The sequence below is a fragment of the Lepidothrix coronata genome, unplaced genomic scaffold, assembly GCF_001604755.1.
Source record: "Lepidothrix coronata isolate B3197 unplaced genomic scaffold, Lepidothrix_coronata-1.0 Scaffold182, whole genome shotgun sequence".
Lineage (NCBI taxonomy): Eukaryota > Metazoa > Chordata > Aves > Passeriformes > Pipridae > Lepidothrix > Lepidothrix coronata.
In genome coordinates this window covers 898,818-908,917 of record NW_016690362.1, presented here as the reverse complement: position 1 = coordinate 908,917, position 10,100 = coordinate 898,818, and the positions used below count along the sequence as shown (strand labels likewise).

Genomic DNA, 10,100 nt, shown 5'->3' with positions numbered 1-10,100 from the left:
GGAAAAAAAAAAAAAAAAAAAAAAAAAAAAAAAAAAAAACAGTTGCAATGGTTTCATCTCTCACCCAGAGTGATTGATACTTTAGATACAGGTGAAAAGCACAAAACCCTGAAGCAAGGCTGGGAGAGACTGAGTATGAAACCACCCCACATATGGGTCAGCTCTCATGCGTGCGCATGTATGTGTGTGTGTGTGTGTGTGTGTGTGTGTGTGTGTGTGTGTGTGTGTGTGTGTGTGTGTGTAGAATTCCTCTCCCCCTGCCATGGGGGGCTGCGGGCCCGCCGGCAGCCCCGTGCCCTATTTAGGGCAGCGCCTGGCGCAGCGGCTATATTTGACACCCGGGGTAAACAAGCCGGCCCCGGCGGACGGAGCGCGACAGCTGCCCGGGACGGCGCCCCCGGTGCCCCCACCCGCGGCCGGGGATGGCCCGGCACGGACTCCCCCGGCGGGGAAAAAAAAATTTAATTAAAAAAAGGGAATTTTAGGGGGGGGGAAAAAAAAAAAAAGAAGGAAATTTATAGCACTGCATGAGAGCCGCTTCCCTCGCCTGGCAGCCCCGGGCAGAGCCGTTCCCCCGGGGCCCCCGGCATCCCTGCGGGCCGTGCCGCGCCTCCGAACCGGGGCACCCCCGCCCGGCGGCGGGAGGGATCCCGGGGCCGCCGCGCGCGGTGCCGCGGGACCGGGCTGGTGCTGCCGCGCACGCCCCGCCGGAGCCCGCCCGCTCCGTCAGGCCCCGGCCCCGCAGCGCCCGGCCCGGCCCGGCCCGGCGCCCCCTCCCCGCCGCGCATCCACCCCGCAGCGCCCGCTCCGCGCCGTGGGCAAAGCCCTGCCTCCGCAGCACAAACACACACACGCACACACACACGCACACACACGGGCACGGAGCCGCCGTGGCGCCGGGAAAACAGCAGGAATGAAGCGAGCTCCCAGCACCTCGGCAACGCGAATTCCCCCCCCATCCTGGGAGATGAGCCCGCAAAGAGCCCTCGCCCCCTCCACCCCCACCCCACCCCAGCACCCCCCGCTCCACGGCCATTCCCGTGCAAGGCATGGAGCCCCGCTTGGCAGTAGGACACTTGCCCGCCAGCCTCGCGTCTCCCACGGAGCGGGGGTGGCACCCCCTTACTTACCCTTTCTGGCGGCTTTCCTGACTTTTTTTTTGAGGGTCGGGATGGGGGATGGGGGAGAGGGGGGCTCCGCTGGCTCCCCAACACAAATCCTTCCGGTTCCTAAAGGGAGCTCATCGCATCTCCCGGTGATTCACCGACGGTGTGTGTGGGTACGGGGGGGGTTCGCCTTTGCATGTCAGTCCAAGTTGCCTCGCTCGCTACAAAACCTGTGCTCCCTTTTGCAGCTGTCAGGGAGAGCGGGGAGGTGCATCTGGAAAAGGGGGTGGGGGTGGAGGTAAAATGTTGATAAATCCACCAGCCTTGATCTTCAGCTCCGTGCGGTGGAGTTTGGGGAGGGAAGGGAGATCTGGCGAAGGGGGAGGAGGGCGAGGAGGACGGAGATGAATGGGGGTCGAGGGAGGGGGGAAGAGAAAATGGATTGTACCCCAGATTGCCACTGAATCTGCTGGGCTTCCCCCACTCCCGCGCTCACACCATCGGGGCTCGGTCCAGGCTTCCCAGCATTACAGTGCACAGCAGAGCGCTGAGCCTGATTTCTGGGAGCCAGCGAGGTTTGCACAACTGCAGCAAGAAGCCAAATCAAAAAGCCAATCTGCGAGTCTCCAAACTCCACGTCACCTATCAGCTGGGAGCGAGCGCTGCAACAGAATTACAAGCCATGCATATTTATTCGTCTGAATCCAGGGGGGGATTTTCAGATCGTTTAAAGCAAGGCACGGTGAAACCAAGGCAAACCCTTTCCAAAATAAATGAAGGCAGAGCACGTCTTGCATGTAACACACACACACACACCCCCCTCTACGAGATCTCCGTCAGTATATACAGATAGAGATATACACTCACAGAGCGGGGATCACTCCTGTACCCTCCAAGTATATTGACTTGACTTTATGTATTTCAAGGAAGGGAGGGGAAGAACACCGTGGGTGAACCTCAGAAAAGACGATATTGATTGCATATCTGAAATTTAAAGCATCTGCCAAACACTTCTGAGAGATTAAATATAGGCAATATAATTGCACACACAGAGTTGGTCCTGGTATCTATTTGAAGCTGTGTGCTTTGGTTTATACTTGCAGAAACCACCCGGCCATTTTTTTTAACCGAAGTCAAATAACAGGTTAGGAGACAGCAAGTCATTTTAGGGTAAAAAATACATGTTGCCTCTAAAGTTGTTATTTGACTTTGGCAGAAGACAACTGGGGGCTGGTTTCCAGAACCATGGAACAGGGCAGTAGCACAAGACACATCATGGTGTTTGCACATAGATTTGTCTCCCCTTGTGATCCCCTCTGTTTCCACCGCAGCAGTTATGGGCAGACATGTGCCTCCAGAAGATTTACCTTCTGGCATGGCTTCTCACTTCTTTGAAGCCCAGGTACTACAAGGCAACGATCCATGACATGGGGCTATCCTGCCACAGAATGGTCTGTTTCATCCTCCAGAGAGAAGCTGTCCACACTCCGTTTGTCCCCAGTGATTCCCCATACCCCTGAGGTGATGAGGGCACAAAAGCTTTCTGTCAAGACCGGAGCACATGAGCAAGTGCAAACCATCCCTGTCAAAAGCAGCTGAATAAACTGCCATGAGAAACCTGAGCCCGAGTCCTACACTGGGCAAGAGCTCTTATCTCAGGCAGGCAGAGGCAGCAAACATACAAAGAGAGAAGCGGAAAGGGCAACAGAACACTTACTGGGAGGGTGACATGTAGAAGAGTTGCACCTGCTTCATGCTGCCCAAAATGGATAAGAAAAGCTGCAAATGGGCTGTGGTCCCTTGCAGGAAATCACATACCACTAAGTCCCTGGAAGTCAGCCGGTAGGTTCTAGTTATGGCTCCACAGGGCAGCCTCTGACCTCACACCTCAGCACAGAAAGGATCCAGAGACCTGGAAAAGTAGTTATCCATACTGTCTGGCTACTTATTTATATTAGTTAGAGAAGGGCATGGAAGCCCAGAGACAGCAGGGCAGCCAGAGGAGGCCACACAGGGGACACAGTTGCTGCAAACGAATTTGAGATGGTGGCACAGAAGAGTACAGAACATCCCATGGGTCCCAGATTCAGCCTTTTATCTCCCCAAATGCCACCTGCCACTCCTGGTGTCCCCAAATAACCCAAGCAAGGCAGCATACCAGGTAAGAACATGGTACGGGAAGCATATGGGCCAGGGGACATGGCAAGATCTAACATGTACTTAAGTGCCTGAGCTCAGGGAGCTGGCCAGCCCCGCACAGGGCTGTAAGCCTGCATGATTCTCCTGTGTGATTTCAGGGAGGCAAAGGGCTTCCCAGTGCTTGGGGGAACACAGGCACATGTGCATGTGTGGCCTAAGGCATTAAAGTACCCAGCAGTCTCATTGGAGCTGTGGAAGAGCTCTTACTGACATCAACACATAAAATCAACATCACAGCATCGATGGCTGAAATCCAGGACTGGGTGGATGCAGGAACTCTGGCACTGGCCAGTGTCACCCGAACTCCAGGTGGCCTCCTCCAAACCTCACACCCCTGCCAGTGAGGACAGACCCCAAGGGTGGCAGCTCTCCAGACACCTCCAACACAGAGCAAAGGAAACCACCCCAGCTGGCACAGGGAAACTCTCCCAACCCACATCTCATCATCAGGCAGTTCCAAACAACTGCTTGTGTTTAAGGCTCAGCAAGAGTGGGTCTGGAGCTGAGGAACTGCAGTAAAAAATGCTCGTCAGGAGGAATAAGCCTTGGGGGCAAAACACAAATTTACAGTTGACAATAACTTAAGACAGACAGAGCTCTTTATGGTACACAGATGTTTTGCTTCATCTCATCCCACTACATAAAATCATGCCTAATACACTTAAGAAACGCTCCCAGGCATTTCCCTTTTCCCTTCCCTTCCATATGGGCCTGATCTTACGTTGCTCAGCTCAGGCAGAAATTTTTCAGCATGAGAGGGAGTATATGAAATTTTTTATTTCCTTCATCTTAAAGGTGTGCTTGCAAGGTACTAACCTGGGATGAGAGCAACCAAACCCTTTATATAAAAATACTATTAAAAATTAAAAAAACTCCAACCAGCCAACCAACCACCTCTTGTTTATATTAACTTTAGCAAATAAAATACAGGAGTTTTAAACTCTTGGACTGTTTAGCACAATCTCACTAAATAAGCATCGATATTAGTTTTTAATGAATACCAAGATCACTTTACGTTTCAAGTGTTACCTCACGTAAGGACAAGGGCTAATGTTTTTAAACTGAAGGAGGGTCGATTTAGACTAGATATAAGAAAGAAGGTTTTTACAATTAGGGAGGTGAAACACTGGAACAGCTTGCCCAGAGATGGTAGACACCCCATCCCTGAAAATATTCAAGGTCAGGTTGGACAGAGCTCTGAGTAACTTGATCTGGTTGAAGATGTTCCTGCTCATTGCAGGGGGCTGGAACTAGATGATTTTTAAAAGATCCCTTCCAACTCAAACTATTCTACGATTCTAACCCAAACCCACTGGAAGACTACCAAACACTAATATGTTAAAAGAACACAGAACCACAGAATGGGTAAGGTTGGAAGGGACCACTGGAGGTCATCTAGTCCAACCTCCCTGCTCAAGCAGGGTCCCCTAGAGTATTGATATGGTTTGAAGCTGGCTCCCTGCCAAGTCTCCAAACCTCACCACAAGAAGTCCCCCCGTTACCCAACCCCAAACTTCAGGGAGAAGAGAAAAAAAAAAACCAAGAGAAGTGAAACGAGAGAGAGATAGCTAAAGCAATATATATAAATATATTTACACTTATTTACACTTATATTACAGTTATATACAATTGAAATATATGTACAATTTCAAAAAGGAAAAGGGAAAGGGGAGGGGGAAGGGAAAAAGGAACAAAAACAAAATAAAATATACACGATCAATAGCCCAAGATCTAGCAACTAAAAGAATTAGCAAAAGAATATCTTACTACTCTCCCTGGGACAACAGAAAGTCGTGCTGGAACGACTGCCGGNATATATGTACAATTTCAAAAAGGAAAAGGGAAAGGGGAGGGGGAAGGGAAAAAGGAACAAAACCAAAATAAAATATACACGATCAATAGCCCAAGATCTAGCAACTAAAAGAATTAGCAAAAGAATATCTTACTACTCTCCTTGGGACAACAGAAAGTCGCGCTGGAACGACTGCCGGCAACCTCTGTCTTCCGAGGTTGGCAAGGCCTTACCAGGCCTCAGTCTCCAACCCGACAGACTCAACAGCAGGGAAACTCGAACCTCAAAGCTGCTGGAAGGAAAGAGGGGCGAAGACCTTTCCTCCTTTCTTCTTATAGCCTGGCTTACGTAAAAATCATAGGGAATACCAGATAAATCTGGGCACTTCCTTGGTTACAAACTGGTCACCAAGGAAGGCCTAGACTAAACTACCACAAGTATATTACTCAGGGTTGTGTCCAGATGGCTTTTGAATATCTCCAGGGAAGGAGACTTCCCAACCTCTCTGGGCAACTGTTCCAGTGCTCAAACACCCTCTCAGTAAAGAAGTTCTTCATAAAAGCACTGGGACTTTTCCTGTGAACAGTTGGGACCTTAATCCTTCTCTCAAACCTGTCTCGAAGCTCTTGAGATTTGAAGCAGAACAAGAAATGCAGGCTTTCTTCTTCCTTTCCCTGTCCACCCAAAACTAGTGAAGATTTTTCTAATTTAATCCATAGTTTCAACATCTCATGACTTGAGCCTTCTGCTGGCAACAATGCTGATAATAAAGATGCTGACAACAGAATGTAGCTGATGGCAGCGCTGTTCGTAAAGACAGTGTGCTTAACAAGGATTGACTTGCTGTGCCAGGCCAACAGCATCTATTGACATAAAAACCTGCCAGTGGCCTACAAGTTCCAGAGGAAACTCTGGGAGGTATTAGTTGGGTCTGAAAGGACCTCTTCCTTCCTCTTCATTCATCAGCTATGCACTCAGCACATATGGGTAAGAATTTTACACAGTTGCCATCCAAAGTTTCAGGTGGATATGGCCATGTTACTGTTTCATTATGGCAGACATTATGAGCTGTAGGTTTGGCTACGCCTTGGAAAGTTTCTACCTGAGCAAGGCCTTCGGAATTCCTCCCACTATTGCTGTCCTCCTGCAGTCTTCCAGCCCTTGGCCTAATGACCCAAGAATGGCCACAAACACTATGTACATTGGCCCCTGTTCCTTGAATACAAGCAGACTGAGTGCTCCTGACCTCAAGTTTGTACCTAAGGGCCTGGTACAGCCCCCCTCTCTCATTCAAGATTTCATCTTGGTGAATCTGTGTTATGTTTTGGGCTATTTTTCCATAGATTTTCTTTTCTCCCTCATCAGCTTTCATCAGGTGCCTGCTCACATTTGTGTCAGAAGGGATGAGATAACGTGACATTTTATTAGTATGATGCATTTGCAGAGCCTTGAAATAAAGTTCCAAATCTGAGAAAAAATTACTTTCTAGAGGAAAGAGGAAAGGAACCACCATGTAGAAGGCAGCTTCAAGGCTATCCATGATTACAGAGCAAATGAACCCAGTTCAAATGTAAAATTCTGTGCTTTATTTTTTTCCCCCATAAAAGCCTGCTTCGCAAACATGGCTGGAGCTGGGCTTTACACATACATCCTCAACAGTGTGCAAATTCTTATAAGTCATGGGACACCTGGGACAGTCCATGCACTCTTCATGGCACTTCCCATAACCAGTGAATAATTCCTCTACAGATCCTAGCAAATGGGTTTTTGCCACAGATGGACAAGGATTCTTTGTGTATCCTTTGTGCACTGATCAGAAAGGAGCAAAATACCTATTTAATCTTTCTGGTCCACAGATGTGGCTGCGATAGGTGTAGGTTACAGTAAGATCCTCTAGTCTGAATGCAGAGCTTCCCGGGAGTTTAAGTTTAGGGCCAGAGACCACATTCCTCAGGTCTGGCTTATAAGGAAGGGCCATTCTTTGTGCAATCATCTTCATCATCGCAACTGAGTGCAGAACAATGCAGAGACAAGCCCACATGTAGGTGACTGATACCGCAAACATGTCCTGGTCTGGGTTTGCCAAGGGTTTTCTGTGCAAGTGAACATGGACCTAAGGCAACTTTACACAGCATTCAGAGACCATTTACAAACCCCAAAGAATAAAAAATAAAAAACTTGACTAAAGATAGCAACCAATCATTGGGAGTCCCGGGCAAGTCAAACCCTTGAAAACTTTTGATGAGAAGTGACATCTTCTGAAGAATCTACGTGACAATGGAAAGTGAGGGCACACCTCACAACCAGATTTTGGTGGAATCCAGGACACATGTTATTTCCAATGTTTTCCATTTTAGCATTGTTTTCAGAAACTAGGTTGATCCATAGAAGGACCACTTCAGGGTGCAGAGACAGTGGACATTTGTGGTGGAGCATATCCACCGCTCAGGACAAATACCAGGGGTTTGTCCTGGCAAGCCACTGCATCCTGGGGCAGGAAACAGGACTAAATCAAAGGGGATTTTTTCAGCATTCTAAATGCCATCCACAGGTGGTGTTCAGGGGGACCTTCTCAGGTTGAAGAGTTCTGAGACTCCTTCTTTCTGGTGTCTTAGAGCAATAGCTTAATAGCAACTCTATTACAAACTAGGTTATATGTTTTTTGAGGGGTTTTATAAGAACAACTTTTTCTAGAAAGGACCAGTGGGACTCTACAGCTTACAGCATCAGGGTATGTGCCAGGACAAAGGACACATTCAAAAAGTCCGTTTCAGCTGCAGTGACTTGTAATGAGCAACCAACAACAACACTGCCGGTGATACACCCTTTTCTCAGCTGCAGAAGGCTCAGATTATAGCAGAGCATTGGATCTGCTCCTCTCCCTGCTCCCACTGAGGACTGAGGAGCCTTGCCTCAGAGGAGGAGATTTGGTATGATAGACAACAGCAACACAAATTAACATGGCAAGAAGCCTATAAGCACATCGGCACATTCTGATCAGTTCTCACACGTGTCTTACAGAGGATTTAGCTCACAAAGTTATCAATTCATTTAACAGCTTCCCAAAATAATTTTGAATTCAAAAAAATCAATGGGAAAAGTTCATTTTTCATTGATTTTGAAACCCAACAAAGACAAAAATCAATTGTACCTCCACCACTCTGGTTTCCCTGTTTAACACTGGCACCAAGATTTTTCTGCTTCCTGCACCACCTGCATGAAAAAAAAAATCCATGTTTCTTAAACTAAGCCAGTGCTTCATGGAGAGGAGGATTCACAGCAATTCTAGAGCAGCAGCTGGTGCTCCAGTCAGGTACCAACACAAGCTGGCTTTCTTGCACCTCTTTCAAACTTTTCCCTCTGCATCCTATGCCTGTATCTTCACATTCTGGATAAACCACTCCCTGGCCAGTGGGCTTGCTAACAGGCTAAAAGTGTGCTGTAACGAAAAATAGTTGGGATTATGTTATTTTGCACCCACCTACATGAGCAGTGCCTGGCATGGGGTTGTGGGTGCTCAGCTCATGGGCAGAAAATGCTGGTGTGGCTGCGGGTGCCCCTGTCCTTAACTTCACAACAGCTTCTGGTGGGCCTACAATCAAGGTTTCATACTATGATTTGTCTCCACTTTGAGCATGCAAAATGCCAGAGCTGATGGTCTCCAACTTCAGGGGATGTTACCAGGTAGCATAACTACAGACCTTGATAGCACTGTCCAATGGGGATAACAATAAATGCTGGATAAAGATAGAATAAAATTTTACAATTCCCCTACAGTCAATGTAATAATTTTCTTAGCAAAACAGCTGAGACCTACTAAAAAAAAAAAAAACAAAAACAAAAACAAAACCACAAAACAAAACAGTTAGAAGAAAGCTGTGCTTCCCTCTAGGAGAATACAAAATCCTGAGGGAAAAAAAGAACTTTAAAGTAAATTAAGGTCATCTGTTAATGAAAGTTAACAGTTTAATTAAAGGAGTGAGCAGCTTGTGCATGGAGAGACAGGAAAGATGCATCCGTCTCTAGGATACACGTGGCTTCTGTCCAGGTCTGTCAGGATCCAGGAAACACATATGGGATGAGCACTTCTGGTACAAATCTGTCCCCAGACTGCTCTGTTGGTGGTGGTAGGACAGAGACAGTCTCCCTGGGAAGAGGCTTGCCATTGTGACACCACACAAGGCCTGCCATCACCCTCAGCTGAAGGCTTGCCTTTAAATATGTAGTTATGTTGCCAAATCATCCTTCTGATACATGTAATGTTTTGGGATTAAGTGGATGATAAAACATTGGCTATCCCTTTAAGTATTAATTTATTCAGGTTCTCCTAAAAGTTGAGTTTACAAGAGTATTATCTCTTGTTTTAAAAAAGTGCACAACCGCAAAAGGACTTAGGCACATGCAACATATACCTGTATATGCTTAGATCCCGCTGAACACAGCCCACTTGCCGCAGGCAGGCCATCACAGCCCACAGCAGTCCCACAGGATTGCTCCAACAACAGAATCCCACCCTCAGAGCAGTGAAAATAATTCAGATGGAAAGAAGTTAATTTGTGGAGGAGAAAGACACACTCAGCTGTATGCTCAAAAGATAGGGTGGTCTTCCATAGCCTGGGTTTTCTTTCTAAAGGGGTTTCTTTTATACGCAATATGTATTTTGTCCTGTACTTTGTACACAGTCCTGCATTCAGCCTCTGCCCTCTCCTCTGCCCCTTTCTGTACACTGTCTCCCACCTGCACCTCCCTCTCGCCCTTGCTCCTCTCACTACACAGCATCTTTAAGCCCCTCTTTGTGTCATTGCTGTGGGGACATGGGTTTAGCTGTTGCTCTTTGTCAACACATCACATGAACTGTGAACTTAGAATAACTCCCTCTTTCTGTCCGTGATAACTGATGTGTATCCCATAATGTGCAGAAGCAGTTTTTTTTCTGGAGATAACAGGGGGAATAACTTAAAATGGCAGAAGCACTTCAGCCTGGAGAGTCTTGAGCTGCCTAT

General features: G+C 47.6%; 1 protein-coding gene across 2 annotated transcripts in view; it reads right to left on the bottom strand.

Moving 5' to 3' along the window:
* Positions 1-1,653, bottom strand: part of SLC8A3 (solute carrier family 8 member A3) — a 115,259-nt gene extending 113,606 nt beyond the window's left edge. The window contains exons 1-2 of one of the 2 annotated variants that reach the window (XM_017830690.1): positions 1,555-1,653; positions 1,131-1,380 (exon numbers count right to left, since the gene is read on the bottom strand). The gene's annotated coding sequence lies outside the window, so the exon portion shown is untranslated. Of the gene's footprint in view, positions 1-1,130; positions 1,525-1,554 lie in introns of those variants that run through there. The other variant, XM_017830689.1, reaches the window with a different exon arrangement.
* Between the last annotated feature and the right edge of the window lie 8,447 nt (positions 1,654-10,100).